This window comes from Girardinichthys multiradiatus, chromosome X, assembly GCF_021462225.1.
Source record: "Girardinichthys multiradiatus isolate DD_20200921_A chromosome X, DD_fGirMul_XY1, whole genome shotgun sequence".
Taxonomy (NCBI): Eukaryota; Metazoa; Chordata; class Actinopteri; order Cyprinodontiformes; family Goodeidae; genus Girardinichthys; species Girardinichthys multiradiatus.
This window is the reverse complement of record NC_061817.1, coordinates 16,323,842-16,345,944: the sequence shown is the minus strand read 5'-3', so window position 1 is coordinate 16,345,944 and position 22,103 is coordinate 16,323,842. Positions and strand designations below refer to the sequence as shown.

At 39.1% G+C, this 22,103-nt stretch overlaps 1 pseudogene; it reads right to left on the bottom strand.

The window, feature by feature from the left end:
* Window positions 1-3,449: 3,449 nt before the first annotated feature.
* Window positions 3,450-16,519, bottom strand: LOC124863079 (annotated as a pseudogene).
* Window positions 16,520-22,103: the final 5,584 nt, after the last annotated feature.

The window sequence follows — 22,103 nt, the reverse complement described above, 5'->3', positions numbered from 1 at the left end:
CCAGTTTCAGGTGGTGTTAGGTGACAAATATCTTGTTTCCTAGTTGTCTTTTCCACTTTAGTTTCATAGCTTCGTGGAAAACTGAGTCAGTGAAAGAATAGAAAAGATAATTTTTTTTCAATTGCAACTCATGTAGAACACCCTATTGTTGTGAAATAAAGGTGAATGAATAACTGCTAAATGAAAAGTCTTACAAATGTGATTGTTTCTTGGCATTAGGTTGGCTTGAGATGATTTATGCCATAAGTGGTGCTAATACCAAGTTTTTAATTAGATATCACATGTAATTTGGATACATATAATAAAATGTAACATCTTCTCAGTTTGGTTTATGTTTCTTGAAATGTTTTGTAATCTCCACTTTGAGGCAAAAATCCCCATGAAACGAAGGTGAAGCTACCAACCTTCTTGATGCTGAACAATGCCAAGTGTATACAAGCTTGTTCCATAACATGCTGCCTAACATCTTCATTTAGAAGGGAAAAGTATCTGCTGCCTAGTAAATGTTCTGGAAGGTAAACCCTAACCATAAATTCTGTCAGTCTGACCTTGTAGGATAGAATAGGTCTGAAACATTGTTTTGAGTTTTATAGCATCGATCTGTCAGAGGCTGCGGATGAAATGTAGTTAGTAAGGCTAAATCTGGCTTTTTTTTACACAACAGACTAAAGTGTTTATGTTTATTAATGGAAACTGTCCCTTTTAATTAAATGGACAAACTGGGAAATTAAGCAGAAATGGACTATATATTGTTTTTCAAAACTTATCACTAAATATCACTAACAAGCACATCTATATTTACCCTTTTTCCAAGTGCTAAACTCACAGTGACTCTGCATTTCTGATAACATCCTTGTATGTGTTTTTCTGTGCACTCATGACACGATGAGTCAGCCTTTTACAGAAGCACGGTATGATTCAGCAAAGTGCTGAGTCACTGTTCTAAATCAGCATTCCTCAGCCTCTCAGTTACATTCCTTTTTACTTTGTTCCTCTTTGGGTAAGAGAGCAGCAAGCAGAGGGAGGAGATCATGTGACCCTAGATGTGTTTACCTCAGCAGTCTGCTGGCTGGAAGCACTTTGAGAGACGAATAAAAGGAAGCAAAACTGGTTTCTGAAAATGAGATGCTCGGAGCACATCCTTTTGGTTCATGTTGTCCAATTATGCAACGGACAACTTGAAACTGCAGGGACTCCTGCCTCTCCGTCCACAGTAAAGTGGATTTTACTGCACGCTGCCACAGACAGAGTGGGTTTTGATATAAAAATAAGCACCTACTCAACAGAAATCAGCCACACACAGCATACACAGGCACAGGCCAAAAAACGTTCGAAGAAAGAGAAAAGATTGAACTATCTAGCCACAATGACAACAGTATGCTTCAAGGAGAAAACGTACGACTTTCAGACGTAAAGAACACTGTATAAACTGTCAACCATGGTAGTGGCAGCATCATGGTGTGGGGTGTTCTTACTGCCAGTGGTACTGGTGCACTGCACAAAGCGGGTATAATAATAAAGAGATCTAAAGCCAAATCAATTAACATAACTTTAAATCAAAATTAACAGGACAATGATTCCAAACACAAATGCAATCGGGTTTTGGAATGGATGAAGCAGGCTAACAATAAGCTTCTGTAATTGCCTTCCTGAAGTCCAAATGCCAACCCTTCAGAATATTTATGGACGATGCTCAAAGGCCTTTTTTTTTTTTATAATTCTAACTGGGTAAATAGCCAGTTAGAATTATACCCGCATATTAATGGCTACAAAAAACATGCAACAAATATATACATTCAAATGACTGAATTCACAGTATTTAATTAAATCTTTAAGTATAATGTTGACCTTTTTGAATAAGAAAAAATGCACAATACATTCAAACCTAAACCCATTTCTTGCTATTTTTTTTAATTCATTGCTTTTATATGTATATCAAACACCTAAAAGCATCACATACAAATAAGCAAATCATAAAATGCCAATTTAAACTTCAGTCTCACACTTCAATCACTTATCAGTGATCGGTTCATTAGTCAGAATCTTTGAATGAAAGCTAGTAAACGTAAAGGTTTCCAGTCTTGATTTAAAGAATCCAAAAGTCCATGCACAGTTTTGGTTTTCAGAGTTTGTTCCAGATCTGAGATGCATAAAAACTAAATGCTGCCTCACCCTGTTGATATCTGGCCCTAGGAACGCTGAGTGAGTAGGTCTCTGAAGACCTGAGGGATCTAGATAGTTTGTACTTGAGAAGCAACTCTGAAATCAATTAAGGCATAAGACCATTTTGTGCTTTACATTATTTTAAAATCTATTCTTTGACAAACAGGAAGCCAGAGGAGTGATTTAAGCACTATTTTAACACAATCTATTTTCCTAGTGTGGACGTTAAAACACGTAAACTTCTGTATGTAACGACTACAACGTATACTAATACTAACATCAAGTCCAAATGCATAATGCTAACCAGCACACAATTTAGCAGATTAGCTTTCATTTGTTTGCAAATTTCTGGGTTAATGAATATAAAATAATAATACATTTAAACTCTGATTTACTAAACTCAAGGCAAGAAATCTAAGAGATCTGTTAATCATGAAGATTAAAATAAGATTATTCAGTAAAAAAAAAAAATCAAGTTAGAAAAAAGATTGCATACTTTGTGTAATTCTCCTTTAATTTATGGCTTGTGAGGAGAGTCTGTGGTAAGAAAAATTTAAAATATATTTCATTTCACAATTTTAGCATAGGTTTTCAGATATTCTGGGAAATGTTTTCTCTGCATAATAAACCCATGGCTCTAAGTTACAGTTTTACTGTACAGTAATAAAGACATACCAGCAAAAAGTACTGAGCTGAGTTAGCATTTTTGGTTTTGCTAAGTCATTAACAGCCTGTTTATAATTGGTCACAAGTGCAGGCACCGTTCCATAAAAATATCACTGTTCTTACCAAAGGGCCTTCTGGGAAGACTAAGCTCAGCCATTTAAGCAGTTAGTGGTTGGTGCCGTGACCCTATACGTTCGGTAGCACTGTAGATTTCAGATTTGTGAAACTAAAATTGAACTTTTTTTTTGCCTTCATACAAATCGGTGGGTTTGGAAGACACCTAACAACAGAGAGTTAACTCTAACTAGTTGGAGTTATGAGGAAAGCCATATGAAGTCCCATTTACAGTTTGTTACAAGCCACGTAAGAGACAAGACAAACAAATGATCTGATGTTTAGGTGTAATAGATTGTTTTTTTTCCCCTTTACTTCATAATGATGCACTGCTTTGTGCTGATCTATCACATAGATCCTCAGTACTATAGCAGGGTACTGTATTCAATAACACGGTGATGTTTCAACAAAAGGCTAGTCATAAAAGTACTGCATTTAGGTCCAAATGAAGGTAAATTAACTAAAACAATTAACACCATAACCAAGAATGGACGTAGAAAACCTACTGATTTGCAACTCTCTGTATTTTCTACAGATTCTGAGAGACAACCAGAACCAAAATGGAAGTGATCCAGAATGTATGTAACACTGATAAACCCAGAGAAAATGAAATTATTTTAACAAAGAACACATCGTGTTTCTTTTGCAAATTATGATATGATGTTGGTATTGTTCTGTGTTTGCATTGAACTTTTAACTTTGGCATGGAGAATTACTGGCTCTGGTCATTTTTAATCACAGTGAAAAAAAAAAAACCTCATCCTGATATATTTGACATATTTGGACAGACTGTAAAAAGTGCCTAGATCATCTCGAGTATTGCTGTTAATAAGTAACCATCAAAACATCCCATCTCTTCCCTCCTCCTGCCATAACTAACAATCTAACATACTTCTGTTATCTCTTTAGGACGACGCTGACTAAAGTTGTCCTCTAAATGTCTCATGCAGTGGGAATCCACACACTTTTCCACTGGACAGCATTTCTCCACAAATCCTCCAGCAGAGAAGGATGAGACTGAGCCCAGTCCATCCCTGCATCGCTCCCCTCCCCGTCCTTTTGGCAGAAGAGTCGCAGGGTTTTCAGCGGGCTGGTGCAGGTGTACTGGAGGTACTGACAACCCTAAAGCAACACACCAGAGAGTACAGGCTGGGATTACACGGTATGTAGTGTTTGTTATTATACTTAATAAGCCTAGAATGTTGTCCTCACCTCAGCACGGCCCCAGTACCAGATAGCCTTGATGACGCTGTGATTAGCCAGAGCCACTGTGAGCTGGTCTCGATTTCCTGTGATGATGTTTACCAGGCCTGCTGGCAGGTCTGAGGACTGAAGCACCTGATGAGGAAGAAAGAAATCATGCTTGAAATCAATACTGTTTCAAAATGAGATCTTGACGTAATAAAAATATTTAAAATCCCTGTTTTCTATTGGTTTAACTCTGTTATTTATTAGTTTAAACAAAGATGATCCAAAGTCCTCATCAGAGTTAGGTTTCTCTTTCACCTGAATGAAAGCCAAGGCAGGGAGCGGAAACGTCTGACTGGGGACCAGGATGACTGCGTTGCCTGTGGCAATGGCTGCCCCAAGAACCGTTACCATGGAGAGGAGGGGAGTTTTGTCGGGTAAGATGATCCCAACAACCCCCAGGGCTTCAGGGAAGGAGAGAGCAGCACCTGACTGTGGAATGGGCTGAGGAAGAGAGGAAGATGGTGAACCAAAGGAGTATAATGATCTATTAACATCAGTGGAAACTGCTCGTTCCATTCACATGCTGCATTGTAGAGGTTTATAACTGAATAACCTCTAAATGCCTCACCAGGGATCCACCTTGTACTTTGTCACAGTAAGCTGCCCAAACGTTGAGCCTGGCAATGCTGAGCTCCACCTCTTAATCAGCTTCATCCACTGAAACCCCCAGCTGGGTGCTGAGTGATGCAGAAACATCTTTCTTCTTGGATTCTAAGCCTTTGGCCAGAGAGTAGAGTGACTGAGCGCGTGCTGACGGACTCTTCTTCATCCAGCTAAAAGAGCAAAAGGATGTTTAAATTATTCTTACTGGACTCTGATGGTAACATCTAGGTTTGTCGAGTTAAATTCCACTCTGTGATCATATGATGCCCAAACTACAAAAGTATTCTTGAACTTTAAGTATTTTATTGGGATTTTATGTCAAAGACCAAGACAGTTGCACAGTTCTTTTTTCATACAACTCAAATTCTGGGTGCAACGAATTACGTTCTTATTAAACAGAGGCTGGCTGTCTGTAATTTAATCTCAGCATAAATTCAGCTGCTCTTTGAAGGCCTCAGAGAACATCAGAGAAACGGCAGAGAGGTTAGGTCACAAAACAGATCAAAGACCAGAATTTAACTCATTGCTGTACAAGCTAAACACTAATTGTGGAGGAAAACTACCACCAGACATTACAATGAACACACCAGCATCACAGTGAAACATGGAAGTGGCAGCATTATGCTATGGGGACCCTTTATTCCCCCCCCCAAGAGGCGAAGAAAACTGACCAGAGCTGATAAAACCATCAAAGGAGCTAAAAACAGCTAAAAATATTGGGGGGGGGGATGGGTTGCCAGTTCGAGCCCCCGCTGTCTGTTTCATTGTGTCCTTGGGCAAGACACTTTACCTGCCTTGGCTACTGATGGTGGTCAGAGGCGCCTGTGTATGGCAGCCTCACTTCTGTCAGTGTGTGAATGTGTGTGTGAATGCGTGTGTGAATGGGTGGATGACTGAATGTAGAGTGAAGCCCTTTGGGGTCTCTGGGGACTTGATAAGGTGCTATACAAGTACAGGCCATTTACCATTTAAACATTCAGCCATACAGGTCCTTCTCAAAAAATTAACATATTGTGATAAAGTTCATTATTTTCCATAATGTCATGATGAAAATGTAACATTCATATATTTTAGATTCATTGCACACTAACTGAAATATTTCAGGTCTTTTATTGTCTTAATACGGATGATTGTGGCATACAGCTCATGAAAACCCAAAATTCCTATCTCACAAAATTAGCATATTTCATCCGACCAATAAAAGAAAAGTGTTTTTAATACAAAAAACGTCAACCTTCAAATAATCATGTACAGTTATGCACTCAATACTTGGTCGGGAATCTTTTTGCAGAAATGACTGCTTCAATGCGGCGTGGCATAGAGGCAATCAGCCTGTGGCACTGCTGAGGTCTTATGGAGGCCCAGGATGCTTCGATAGCGGCCTTTAGCTCATCCAGAGTGTTGGGTCTTGAGTCTCTCAACGTTCTCTTCACAATATCCCACAGATTCTCTATGGGGTTCAGGTCAAGAGAGTTGGCAGGCCAATTGAGCACAGTAATACCATGGTCAGTAAACCATTTACCAGTGGTTTTGGCACTGTGAGCAGGTGCCAGGTCGTGCTGAAAAATGAAATCTTCATCTCCATAAAGCTTTTCAGCAGATGGAAGCATGAAGTGCTCCAAAATCTCCTGATAGCTAGCTGCATTGACCCTGCCCTTGATAAAACACAGTGGACCAACCCCAGCAGCTGACACGGCACCCCAGACCATCACTGACTGTGGGTACTTGACATTGGACTTCTGGCATTTTGGCATTTCCTTCTCCCCAGTCTTCCTCCAGACTCTGGCACCTTGATTTCCGAATGACATGCAGAATTTGCTTTCATCTGAAAAAAGTACTTTGGACCACTGAGCAACAGTCCAGTGCTGCTTCTCTGTAGCCCAGGTCAGGCGCTTCTGCCGCTGTTTCTGGTTCAAAAGTGGCTTGACGTGGGGAATGCGGCACCTGTAGCCCATTTCCTGCACACGCCTGTGCACGGTGGCTCTGGATGTTTCTACTCCAGACTCAGTCCACTGCTTCCGCAGGTCCCCCAAGGTCTGGAATCGGCCCTTCTCCACAATCTTCCTCAGGGTCTGGTCACCTCTTCTCGTTGTGCACCGTTTTCTGCCACACTTTTTCCTTCCCACAGACTTCCCACTGAGGTGCCTTGATACAGCACTCTGGGAACAGCCTATTCATTCAGAAATGTCTTTCTGTGTCTTACCCTCTTGCTTGAGGGTGTCAATAGTGGCCTTCTGGACAGCAGTCAGGTCGGCAGTCTTACCCATGATTGGGGTTTTGAGTGATGAACCAGGCTGGGAGTTTTAAAGGCCTCAGGAATCTTTTGCAGGTGTTTAGAGTTAAGTCGTTGATTCAGATGATTAGGTTCATAGCTCGTTTAGAGACCCTTTTAATGATATGCTAATTTTGTGAGATAGGAATTTGGGGTTTTCATGAGCTGTATGCCAAAATCATCCGTATTAAGACAATAAAAGACCTGAAATATTTCAGTTAGTGTGCAATGAATCTAAAATATATGAATGTTAAATTTTCATCATGACATTATGGAAAATAATGAACTTTATCACAATATGCTAATATTTTGAGAAGGACCTGTAGATCAAAGCATAATCAAGCTTTAGAATGGTCTAATCAAATCCAAACCTAAATATATGTAAATCAATCTGTGCAGGACTTGAAAGTTGATGGTCAGTGTAATCTAACGGAGTTTATGTGATGTTGCAAAGAAGAGGTAAAACACTCCGTCTCTAGAAGCGCAAAGCTGGTAGAGACACAGCCTAAAAGACTTGCAGCTGTAGTAGCAGAGGAAGGTGGTTGTATGAAGTATTGACTCAGCGGGGTTGAATACAAATGCATGCCACATTTTCTTAGATTCTTATTTTTAAAGCAGTTTTAAAGTTTCCACACGACGAATCCCAATAAAATGTTGAAATCTGGAATTGGACCCTGGCAAAAAGTAAAAAGGGTAAAGACTTTAGCCAGGAGCTGGTGGCCAGATCTGAGGCCATGTGTTTACAATGTTTCAGTTCATTACACTCTATGATGATTAATCTCTGTACTTTGTTCAGAGACTGTATGACTTAGATAGAAACAGTTTTATCTAGATCACATTGAACTATGGGTGAATGAGGGCAGCACAGGAGAAAAATATGAATTTATTGTTAAAACTGTCTTTAATAAACTCTAGTTGTTGTATACAAAACAAGTTTTTAGTGTGAAGAGAACAGGTTTCAGCTTTGGTCAATCTCCATGACATAAACTAAAGAAAATGATTAAACTAGTGTTTACATTGAACATTGTTCATGTTGGGGTGGGTTTACAGGGGTTGAAGGACATTGTCTTGTTTCTCACCGCTTTTTCTGATTCAGTCAAAAATATGTAAGTGAACAGATCTGGTCTGGTTATTGACTGAGCAACCTTAAATTGCTACATAAATCCATGTTTATTAAATATATGTAGATTAAGATGGCCTATCAGTTTTGTTAAAGGTTTCCGGTTCATCCCAAACAGTTCTTTGACTTTTTTTTCCATCAGCTGTATGTAAAACTGTCCTCTGCTTTGCTAGTAGACGTGTTTTCTGTCAGAGTGCTGATTGTGAGCATGTATTTGTGAATATAGGCATGTGGCAAAGCTCTCACCCAGGCTGAACTTTGATGGCAGCCTCCACAGCATTCCGGACGTCTTTCCGGCCTCCATCAGGACAAAAGGCTAACACACTCTCGCCCCCTGGTGTTTGGACAGGCATACTGCAGCCAGACACTGATTTACATGCTTTACCACCAACAAACTGCGGGTAGGACTGAGGGATAGTATCAGAGAGACAGAGAGAGGGAGATGAACAAACAACGCTTAAATCAGCACTGGAGACTCTATGGCAGAGAGCATTAAAAACCTGCCTGGTATGGTCCGGGCTATCGGGAATGACAGCCTGGGCGGGTTCTGTTCCAAACTTTGAGTAGTCCAAAGAAACAGGAGAGGAGCGAGGAAGAGGGGAAGAAAAGGAGGGACGGAGAAACTGGTACAGACCCTGGAGGAAGGCAGAGAAGATGTAAACACAGAGATAAGAATCATGATCAGCAGAAGCCTGAACAGCCGTACCAGCAATCAATTTGCTTTATACTGTGCCTTGCAGAAGAGCAATTCTGGAATAAAACCTGTTTGAAGCTGCAAAAGAGTTGAGACGGAAGCAGAGCTTCACCCTCCAGCAGGATAATTATCGTGCAGCCAGAGCTACAATGGAGTGGTTTAGATCAAAACATATTCATGTTAGAATGGCCTAGACAAAGTCCGCACATAAGCCTATTGAAAATCTGTAGGAAAACTTGGAAGTTAATCCTCACAGATGCTCTCCATGCAATCTGACCAGCTTGAGCTATTTGGCAAAGAAAAATGGGCAGAAATTTCAGTCTCTCGATGTGCAAAGTTGATAGAAACATGAAGCTCTAATTACACAAGAGGTGGTTCTACAAGCAATGATTGATTCAAGGGGACCGAATACAGATGTTCTCCACACTTTCAGACTTTTACTTGTGAAAAATGCTGACAACCAGTCTTTCACTTTGCAATTGGTTACTTCTTTGTGTTTTATCATCACATAAAGTCCCACTAATATGTATTGAGGTTTGTGTTTGTGATGTGACAGAATGTGAAAAAGTTGAAGGGCCACCAAGTCCAGTAGAATTATAATGGTGTGTTTGATGTGACAGAAGTCTAACTGTCCTATTTTTTGGCATTTTCTCTTTAACCTGCTTGTTTATCCGTAAATTCCTGCTGTGCTCATGTTACACTGTTTACATAATTTCAAAAAGCCAAATAACAGAAAAAACCCCCACATTTTTATACAGTCAGCCTGGTAAAGAAATATCTTGTTAGCTAAACAATGTGACTTTACCTCACACCCTTTCTCTCAAGCAGCTTGAGTGTGTTCAGGTATTAATGCATAGATTGTTAAACAGAAAACAGAATGTGTCTCTTTAGCAGCAGCTGAATGACTCTAAAACCAAATGATGTTTATGTCGGCCCAACATGTTGAACTGCAGTCAGCTTCACAAGGATCGCCTGTCAAACTGCTGGCAAGGTGAGAAAGAATCAAAACCTGCCTCCTGTCCTCCATCGGTGCAGGTCCCGCTGTCCTTGTGGCCGGAGACAGGTAGACAGGGATCTGAGACGCAGCTGGAATTCACCCACACTGAGCCAACAGACAGACTGGGGAAAAACATTCTCCATAAGTAGGCAAAAAAAACAAGTTTTGGGTAATAGCAAAAATGGAAATTGGTATATACCTCTTCGCTGTCTCCAGAGCCAAGGTGAGGTCTTCAGTCCAGATTGATGCTGCATGGCCATGAGGACTGTGGTTCCCTGTGCAGAAACAGAGCAACTATGTTTACAGGCATGAAAACAAGGGCTACAATTCGTCTTAAATATGTGACTGATTGATGTAATGAAAAACAACAATAAAAGCTATGTAGCAGGCCAACATGCTTCAACAGAGCACCATAACAGGTCCTATGCCATGCCTTTAAATATTTCTTTACCTAAGATCACATCTTCTGCACTGCTCCTGAAAGTCAGGAGAGGCAGCAAAGGTCCAGGAGGGGGGGTGACCACATATGGAGAGGATGGGGCCGCCCCACAGAGCACCGTGGGAGGGTACTGGGCACCAGAAGGTCTGGCACTGCAGGGCTGGACCAGCTGAGGACAGAAAAACAAAAAGGAAAACATTATCATTGTTTTTTTTAACCTTATTACCCCGGCCTGTTAGCATCAGCTGACATATAGAACTCATACAGTGTCTTGAAAAAGTATTCATACCCCTTTAGCCTTTTGTTTTTCTCAAGTTTAAAGCAGGATTGGGTTGCAAACTTTAAACATAACAGAACTCTGTTTAACCCATGGTCTGAATATGGAGAAAGTATGGCACACCTGCACATCTACCACAACATGCCTCTCTTCATAAATGAATCAGAGAAACCGCCAAGATTTCCCATGGTAACTCTGGAGGAGATCCAGAATCTCTCGACAGGGAAACTGTGTGTTGTGCAAAAGGAAATCCGCTGTTAAAACAAAGTCTTAAGAAGTCCAACTGAAAATTTGCCCCAAATCAAGTAGAGGGAACAGAAAAACACGTGGAAGGTCCTCTGGTCAGACACTAAAATGTATTCTTTTGGCCTTCATGTGTGACAAAAAACTATCACTGCACATCACCCAGAGCAAACCAGAACTACAGAGAGACAAGCTGGTGGCAGCATTATGCTGTGGGGATGTTTGTCTGTAGGAGAAAGAGGGAAGCTGCTCAGAGTTGACAAGAAGATGAAGTACGTGACAATCCTGGAAGAATACCTGTTACATGCTGCAAAAGACCTGAGAGTGGGCCGAAGGTTCACCATCCAGGAGGACAACGACTCTAGAGTTGTCAAGCAATCGTTCAGATCAAAGTATATTCATCTTACAATGGCTCAGTCAAAGTCGAGACCTAAATCCAAATAAGGAGAATCAATTGAAACTCTTGAAAATTGTTGTTTAAAGATGATCTCGATCCAGTCCCACTGAGTTTGATCTATTTTGCAAAGAAAAATGGCCAAAAATATCAGTGCCTTTATAAGCAAACTGGTAGAGAAGGCTTTAGGTTGTGATTGTGGTTAAAGATGGTTCTACAAAAAATGGACTCTACAAGACTGGATACAAAAGCACACTTTACAGATTTTTAGGGGAAAAAAAATTAAACAAAATGGAGAAAATCGCTAAAACAATCCATTGACGTTTGTGGTTGTAACTTGAAAAAATGTAATAAGTTGAAGAGATATGAATACTTTTGGAAGACACTCATCAGTTTGCTCAATTGTATTTTTGCATGGCATTAAAATCTCAAGAGAAAAGCTAATGTTTCCTCTTTAGTTTTTTGTTTTTCTCCTTTTAGTTTCCCAACTAACCATGGCCCCCTGCTGCTGAGCCTCCTGTACTGCAGCCTCCACCAGGACCCTGTCTGCGTCGCTGCTCAGAGCAACACACTTCATGCCTGCCATTCGCAGCTTTAGCCGGGCTACAACGCTGTCTGACACACTCTCCTGCACACACAGCACCCAGTGGACCTAATGGCAGAGTGAAAAGGTAGAATAATTCACCAGTTTGGTGGATATACAGAAAACAAAAGAGAAGCTGCAGCTTCTCTTTCTCCCTACGATACCCACCTCTTTCTTCTTCATGAAGGCAATCTGTAGGACTTCATCCAGAGCGCTATTGATGTCAGCTGACTCAAAGATGATAAAGGGACACGTAGCACCAACGCACGGAGAGACAGACACGGGAACACCCATTCCTGCTGAGGCCTTACACAGTGCCAGCCCATCCTGAGAGGGAACATGTTGAAAGGTCAGCCATAGAAACATTTTAAAACATGGATGGTTTAGATATTACCTCGAATGTAACACACACCTGCTTGTTGCCGCTGTAAGTGATGTAGCTCACGTTGGGATTCTGGTACACTTTGGCACCCAATGTGACATCCTTTCCTGTTAAAGCGTTAAGAGTCCCTGCAGGAAGTCCTTTTAGTCCCTGCAGGAGGTCCTGCTAAGAGAAGTGCTGGAGGGGCAGTACTCCGACCCGGAACGACAACCACAGAGTTACCTGGAAACAGAAGGGACAGAGCAGACTGTACTTCTTGAGGAACTTAGGACCTTCGGTGTTTGTAGCAAGATGCTGCATATCTTCTATAAGTCTGTTGTGGAGAGTGTGATCTCTTCTGCCATCATCTGCTGGGGAAGCAGCATCAGAACCAGGGACTTAAAAAAGCTCAACAAGCTGATAAAAAAGGCTGGTTCTGTTCTGGGGACTCCTCTGGAACCTCTGGAGATCATTGTGGAAAGACGGATTCTTCATAAAATGAAGAACATTATGGAGAACCCTGAGCATCCTTTTCATGTTGTACAACAACAGTGTCTTCAGTCGGAGGCTTCTTCAGATCTGCTGTAAGACGGAGCGCTACAGGAGATCCTTCCTGCCCACAGGCATCAGCATCTACAACGGCTCTTTGAAGAAACCTTCATAATGAGCTTCAACAACATTTAATTTCTCTTTGGGATTAATAAAGTATTTTTGAATTGAATTGAATTGGATTAAAGGGCATACCTAAACACAAATGCACCACCACAAGTAGGATGTACAGGGGTTGGACAATGAAACTGAAACACCTGTCATTTTAGTGTGGGAGGTTTCATGGCTAAATTGGACCAGCCTGGTAGCCAGTCTTCATTGATTGCACATTGCACCAGTAAGAGCAGAGTGTGAAGGTTCAATTAGCAGGGTAAGAGCACAGTTTTGCTCAAAATATTGAAATGCACACAACATTATGAATGACATACCAGAGTTCAAAAGAGGACAAATTGTTGGTGCACGTCTTTCTGGTGCATCTGTGACCAAGACAGCAAGTCTTTGTGATGTATCAAGAGCCACAGTATCCAGGGTAATGTCAGCATACCACCAAGAAGGACGAACCACATCCAACAGGATTAACTGTGGACGCAAGAGGAAGCTGTCTGAAAGGGATGTTCGGGTGCTAACCCGGATTGTATCCAAAAAAACATAAAACCATGACTGTCCAAATCACGGCAGAATTAAATGTGCACCTCAACTCTCCTGTTTCCACCAGAACTGTCCGTCAGGAGCTCCACAGGGTCAATATACACGGCCGGGCTGCTATGGCCAAACCTTTGGTCACTCATGCCAATGCCAAACGTCGGTTTCAATGGTGCAAGGAGTGCAAATCTTGGGCTGTGGACAATGTGAAACATGTATTGTTCTCTGATGAGTCCACCTTTACTGTTTTCCCCACATCCGGGAGAGTTACGGTGTGGAGAAGTCCCAAAGAAGCGTACCACCCAGACTGTTGCATGCCCAGAGTGAAGCATGGGGGTGGATCAATGATGGTTTGGGCTGCCATATCATGGCATTCCCTTGGCCCAATACTTGTGCTAGATGGGCGCGTCACTGCCAAGGACTACCGAACCATTCTTGAGGACCATGTGCACCCAATGGTTCAAACATTGTATCCTGATGGCGGTGCCGTGTATCAGGATGACAATGCACCAATACACACAGCAAGACTGGTAAAAGATTGGTTTGATGAACATGAAAGTGAAGTTGAACATCTCCCATGGCCTGCACAGTCACCAGATCTAAATATTACTGAGCCACTTTAGGGTGTTTTGGAGGAGTGAGTCAGGAAACGTTTTCCTCCACCAGTATCACGTAGTGACCTGGCCACTATCCTGCAAGAAGAATGGCTTAAAATCCCTCTGACCACTGTGCAGGACTTGTATATGTCATTCCCAGACGAATTGACGCTGTATTGGCCGCAAAAGGAGGCCCTACACCATACTAATAAATTATTGTGGTCTAAAACCAGGTGTTTCAGTTTCATTGTCCAACCCCTGTATGTTTGCCTTTCATTTCACATTTATGCACCAAACTGTGTTAATCACATATATTCCAAGAAAATACAATATTCTAAAATTTGTGGTTGAGTTTGAGGGGAATCGAAACTTTTCAAGCCCTTTTAGGTTTTACAACTAAAACAAAAACGCAATTTGAGACACAGATGTGTGTGTTTTACCCATGGCCAGCGCTGGCAGGACTTTGAGCATCAGGGAATAGAGGGAGCAGTCATCAGAAGAGACAACTACCACCACGCCTAGAAGACAAAAAAATACTTTTAACTATTAAAAAAAAAGTTTTAACACAAAGTGCTTTGCAGTGAAGTCTGCATGCTGCTTTCTTACCGACAGGTGTCCAGCTGGGGATGAGCGTGTCTCTGAGCTACGCCCAGCTGCTGTAGTAATGCAGCAGTCTGACCAGAGCTGAGGGCGAGCAGGTCGTCTCACAGAGTGCACACAGCTCTGACAAACACTGACCGTGTAGCCTGAGGACACTCACCAACCTGTTCAAGGTGGACATAAAGCATCCAGATAAACTGCAGAGGGATGGAATAAAGTGGGAATGCAAGCTAGTCAGACCTGAGCAGGGCTTTGGATCTCTGGGAGCAGGTCAGGTTGCTCCAGGACGTGTAGCCGGTGGCGGCAGAGGAAGCACACTGGAATCCTCAGCACACACTGTGGTGCAGAGCACACCCCCTGGTAAGATGGGATCAAATATAAAAAAAAATGTTTGAAATTACACGCGTCTTGTTTGGAGTTATCAGCTAACAGGAACACAGAAGTTGAATTTTGTGTCTAATGACTTATAGATCCTGCACAAAGATCCAAAATCAACACCTTATCATTTCCTGGTTGAAGTCTATCCTCTCCTGGTATTTTAAATAATTTAAAGGTCTCCAGGGTCCTTGGAAAAGATCAGTCCCACATCACACATTTTCCACCATGCTTAACAGTAGGAAGGACAAAGTTTCCCACATATTAACCCTCTGGAGCTTTTGTTGCAGAAAAGCTCAATCTTAGTCTCCATCAGCTCACTTCTATCTAATCAATACTTAAAATTAGTTGAATAATAGCCGGAATAAACAAAAGGTTTTTCAATCATTTGGCCTCCCCATCATTTTTATACCATCAGGAAAAAGGAAGTGAAACACTAAATTAGAATTTCTTAGGATTCTGATCAAGTTAGAGAAAGTAATACATAAAAAACAGTTTCAGTTACATTTATTTTAAATCGAATGTCAGTGGTTTCAATACTTGTCCCCCAGTATGTTGGTTAAACATATTTCTTTATATTGTGGGATCTTTGTCCACCCTGAATGGATGTACACATCTTAAAGGTTGGATTTTTCTAAAAATGTCACTGGGAGATTACGATGAATTTATTTGATGGCTTTTTACACATTTTTACCAGAGGTCCCAACAATCTGCCAGACTCTGTATTCTTTCAGTTTAAACAACACTGGTGTGCCAGTGGGAAAAAGAAACATGCAAACTGAGGCTCATATTTTAATGGTGACCAAGATGCCGTCTCTGTTTGACAGGGACTGGTTCAGCTGTATGCAGTGTGATAATTATTGACAGACACCAGACCAAAGTCCAGAGCTCAATGTTGATCAGCACTTTTTTTTTTTTTTTTGTGGTATTTTTATATAAAACAGCCAAAATATCAAACACTGAATTAAGTTCAGAACTATGAACACCAGAACCAGTGAATCTGGGAACTTCTTTTGTAAATATTAACAAAATGATCCATGTATCGTTTTTTTTAAAGTATGTTCCTTGTGAAAATATTTTATTTAAAACATGTTGCCCATTATATGACGTAAAGAGGACTTCAGATAAATCATTTTTTTTATACTGACCAAAAGTCAGTTTGTACTGCAGTTTATTTCTGTTGTCTAGACTAATCAAGCCTCCAAGAACAAACACATAAAAACGTGTATATTATAAATATCTCACAGTTCCTTTAGAAATAGACTCATTTGCGTTGCACCAGAACAAGACCTGTACTCTTGTCACATGTTTGCCTTGTGAATTACAGCCAGCTAACAGTTAATAAAGGTCACATGCATCAACAGGGTACTGACCCTGCCCGTCTGGTGAGCACATGATGTACACACGGGCTTTTAAAATGAACTTTTAAAATGAACTACAGTTAATCCGTTAGGTAGGTTAGCCACTATAAATTAGACGGAAGACCTTACCTGAGCAGCGGCATTGCTAGTAGCTGCAGGTGGTCCTTGCTCCATGCTTTGGAAGATCTCATACACCGTCTTGTTGGTGCTATCAGCCATAATAGTTAGGACTCAGTATGACCCCTTCTCCGTTTGGGGTTCAGGTAGGGAGCAATAATTGAAGAACATATGATAAGCAGGGAGACCACCGACCTACCTTCTTCTTCTTCTTCTTCTTCTTCTTCTTATTATTATTATTATTATTATTATTATTATTATTATTATTATTATTATTATTATTATTATTATTATTATTATTCTGGTGTTTAATGACGGTTGGCATGAATCTGTAGGTGTGCATTACCGCCACTACTGGTATGGAGTGTGGTTCAACATGGATTAATATCTAATATACTCAAATTCTATTAAATAATTGTGTTCTTTTTAGGAATCTTAAAATAATTTGTATATGTTTGCTCCCTATTGTCTTTTGTAATGAATCTATTATACTAAACTTTTCTTTAATCCTTTCAAATTCTCTCTTCATGCTTCTTCTTTCCAGCTCATATTTCAGACACTCTATAAAAACATGTTAAATTGTTTCATCCATCCCACAGTAGTCACATTGTCCTGTATTATGTTTATGTATTTTAAACAGTGTATAATTAAGTCCTGTATGTCCTAATCTTAGTCTTACCCTTTCCTCCTTTCTATTCCTTCTTCCAGTTCTTTTTTCACCAACTGCCTTTTTGATCCTATAAAACCATCTTCCTTTTCTTTCTCCATCCCACCTTGTCTGCCATTCTTCCTTCAATTTTTGTTTGATGATGCTTTTTGCTTCTGATTTACTTAAATGTACTATAAAACTGATATGATTTTGCATTACCTTCTTAGCCATCTTATCTGCCATCTCATTTCCTTTAACCCCATAAAAATACTATTGATAAACCCATCATTTGTAGCCTGAATAAAGTATGCTGTATTTCTAGTAGAATGTCTGGCCTGCTGTCTGAATGGTTATATTTTAAACTCAATAATACTGAACTTGAATCTGAACAAATTATTGTTTTTAAAGGCTTTATGTCTTCCATCCACTGTACTGCTAAAAGTATTTCTAATATTTCTTATTTAAACCATTTGTGATTCATTTTCCTACTCTTATTTGAAATTACGGTACTATGAAAGCTATTCCTAGTTTGTCATTTATTTTCGATGCATCTGTATAAATCTGAAGGTATTGATAATAATTATTAACATATTCCTGTACTATATTTAACTCTAATATACATGTTCTTTTCTTTTTTACCATTAATGACATATCTACCTGTGCTTCTGGTAAGATCCAGGGTGGTACAACAGCTATTGGCAGTATCGGACTTATTACTATATTTTGTATATGAAACTCTTCTGATATTTTTTTAATGATCCATCCAAAACTTCTTGTCTCTTTTATAATTTTTTGGCTTCAATATCTCTCGTGTTGGATGACCCAGGTTATTGCCTTGTAAATGTATCCAGTAATTTATTGTTAATTGTGTTCTCCTCAAATCTAACGGCATTTCTCCCATTTCTACTTCGAGTGCTGCTGTTGGGGTTGTTTTGAAAGCTCCTGTAGAAAGTCTTAATGCTTGATGCTGTATAATATTTAATTATTCCAGATGTGTCTTTGCTGCTGAACCATATATAATACTTCCATAATCTATATTTGATCTGATCAATCCTGTGTAAATTTGTTTTAAAGCTTCCCTATCTGCTCCCCAGTTACTGCCAGACAAACATCTCATCATATTTAATACTTTATTACATTTATCTATTATTTTCTGAATATGTATATTCCATAGGATTTTCTCATCAAACCATATTCCTAAAAATTTTATACATTTAACTTGTTCTAATTCTTGATTATATAATTTTAATTTTATTTCCTCTCTTGTTTTTTTTTACCATAACTTTTGTTTTCTCGACTGAGAACTTGAATCCCCATTGAAAGCCCACTCCTCTATCCTTCTTATCTCAGCCTGTATTTTCTTTCTAGTTATCTTTACATTTTTCCCTCTTTTCCATATGGTTCCATCATCTGCAAAAAGTGAACATCCTATTTCTTTTCCAATTTCTGTAAATACGTCGTTTATCATTATAGTGAACAATATTGGACTTATAATACTACCTTGCGGTGTTCCATTGTCTACGACATATTTTCTTGATATTTCTTGATCTATTTTAACTTAAAAAGTTCTATTTGTTAAAAAAAATTTGAATCCAGTTAAACATTTTCCCAGTAATTTTCATTTTATTTAATTTAATCAGTAATCCTTCAACCCACATCATATCATAAGCTTTCTCTATGTCAAAAAATACAGCTACTACACTTTCTTTATTAACTTGCGCTCTTCTGATTTCATGTTCTAAACACAACGATGGATCATTCATATTTCTCCCTTTTCTAAAACCACTTTGCACTTTAGTAATGTACCTGTTGCTATTCAAATAATATGTTAACCTATTATTAATCATTTTTTCCATTATTTTGCATATATTTGTTAAAGCAATGGCTCTATAATTTTTTGGTTTTGTATGATCTTTTCCTGGTTTAGTTATTGGTACGATGATTGACTCCTTCCAGCTCTGAGGCAGCTCCTCCTCCTCCCAGACTTTATTATAAAGCTCTAATATGACATCTTTGGATGATTCACTGAGATGTTGTATCATTGTGTAATTAATATGATCTTTACCAGGTGTCATATTCTTTATTTTTCTGAGTAAAGAGTTCAGTTCTGCTTTTGTAAACGGTTCATTCATTACGTTATTTGTTTCTTCAGTGTTCTGTAGTAAATATTTGTATTTCAGTTTTGTGGCTTCCCTCCCTTTCCTTCCCTCATCACTAATGTTATTTGAATTATGAATTTTATTAAATGTTTTAGCTAGTATTTCAGCTTTTTCTTCGTCTTTTATTATAGTTGTGTTTTCTACGTTTAATATTGGATATCCATATTCTTTCTTAAAACCATTCATTCTTTTAATTGTTTTCCATATTTTATCAATTTTTGTTTCTCTCCCTACCGTACTACAAAAATTCCTCCAATATTCTCTTTTTGCATTCCTAATAATTTTCCTCACCATTGCTAGTTTTCTTTTATGTTCAGTGAGGTTCTGAAATACTGGATTTCTTTTAAATGCTTTAAATGCTTTATTTCTTAATTTTATTACTTCTCTACATTCACTTGTCCATCATGGTACCATTTTCTTATCACACCGTCTTCCTCCTTTCTTTATTGAATTTTCTGCAGCTTCTATAATTATCTTACAAACACATTCATTTATATTATTTACATCCATTTTCATATCTATTTTGCCTAGATTTCTTTCACTGAGATATTGAAATTTAATCCAGTCTGCCTTATTAAAATTCCATTTATTTATTTTTATATTCTTAATGTTTAATGTTAGTCCTGTTCTGATCTTAATGGGATAATGATCACTACCTATTGTTGTGTTTTTATCTATATCCCACTCACATATACCAACTAATGAATTTGATACCAAAGTTTAAATCAGTTGCTGACTCTGTTACTGTTCTTACATTAATTCTTGTTCCCCTTCAATCATTAAGACATACTAAATTTTTTGTTTCTATTACTTCTTCTATAACTTGTCCATTTTTATTATTACATTTTCCCCATATTGTGCTATTAGCATTAAAATCCCCGCACCATATTACTTTCTCCTCCAGATATTCTAACATCTCCTCCATCCACTCCATTGATAATGTTTTACATGGATTATAAAAATTAATTATCTTACATTTTCATTCTTTTTCCCAAATTTCAACAACTATATACTCTAAATCTTTACCTTTTCCTACTATTTGATATTGAACTCCTTCCTTTATAAATATCGCACACCCTCCTCCATTTCCTTCTGGTCGATCCCTTCTTATACTACCATACCCTTTAATAACAAAATCTAATGTTGGTTTTAACCATGTCTCCTGTACACAAATCACCTCTGGTTTCTCTTCGAGTTTATTAATATATCCTTTCAGTTCCTGTCCGTTAGCTATCAGACTTTCCACTGTAGTATTCTCATATGTTATCAGCTGGGGTTCCTGGTCCTCTGTTTCCAACCTCTTATTGATGTTCTCCCAAGATCCCTCTTTGAAATCCAGACATTTTTCCGCTCCTCTCACAATTATTTTAATATTTTCAGTTTTATGTTTGGCCTTGTCAGTGCAATTGATGACATAAGCAATGAATAGTATTAATTTTTCTACCGATAACTCAGTATTCTCCTCTGTGTGCAGTTTTTGAGGAATTTGTCTCTTTTTGTTCCACCTCTCTTATCTTTTGTCCTTTCACACTTTTGACTGCTTCTGCATAACTTGTGTTTTTGCTCACCTTAACATGTTGGATTTCCTTTGCTGTTTTTCTCACCTCACATCCTCCATATGTAACCCTATGTTGACCTCCACAGTTACAACATTTTTCTTGCACTTCTTTACAGTCTTCTATCTTGTGATCTTCTCAAGAATCCTATTTTTATGTTTTCCGGCAAGATTGTTTCTGCAAATTCAATCATCACTGACAGACTTCCTACTCTTTCTCCGTTAACAGTTTTTGATCATCTCTTCAGCGAGTTCACATTTGCACCGGTAATGCTTCTTTTTATTTTGTCTAAATCTTCATCTTGAGGGATACGAAAAATCATCCCCAGGATCGATTTATTTTCTCCTAAGATCTTTCTCTCTACAACCATTTTTTCCCCAATGCTTTCTACATGTAGAGCCTTCATTTTTTGTTCTTCATTTTTACACGTCACTAATAAGTTTCCGTCTCTTAATACTTTCACCATTTCTACATCTCCTATTTTCTTTTGTATTTCTTTAGAAATCACTATCGGGCTTAGGTTATTGTACTCATCCTCATTCCTTAATTTTATTATTATTTTAAATATGAAAGCAAGTTTATCTAGTAAGTCAAAAGAAAGCTGGATCGAGCTTGTCAAGCTTTCTCCGAGCAGTAGCCACAGACCGACTCTCTCTCAGGCCCTTTCCACCGACCTATCACCCTACATCCACCATTAAAAACCCAGTTTCCCCTCTACGGGCTAAACGACGCAACTCGAGAGCTGCAGCGCGAGAGGTTTCACTGCAACTCATTTCCGGTGTCGAGTCATGTTCCCCCATCAAAATGTGTTCTACCCTGCGCGTCTATGCAGGGTTTTATGGCCACTTCATGGTACTTTCAAGTATGTCTTGTACACTTGATAATCTGTCTCGAAATTATGTAGCCTGATTTGTCTACGATAATTCACCAGAGTCTTACTCAGTACTTCATAGAAAAACATTCTTCTCAGTGTTCTGTCATGTTTCGGTTTTCTTAAATAGTGAAATCTGACCCAAACCCCAACCCGTTTCATTATTCAGTGCTTAAAATATCATACACAAATTTACACGATCAATCAGGTTTATTTTATAAAGCATCCAATGTGTCCTGGAGAGACAACAATGACCCTGGTTTGAATCCCACAGCCTGCCACTTTGGGTCCCTGAGCAAGACCCTTAGCCCCTGAATGCTCCCTGGGCGCCGCACAATGGCAGCCCACTGCTACCTAAGGGCTGGGTTAAATGCAGAAGATACATTTTCCATTATGAGATAAATAAAGTCAAAATTTTTATTATTATTGTTATTATTAATGAGAATAAGAA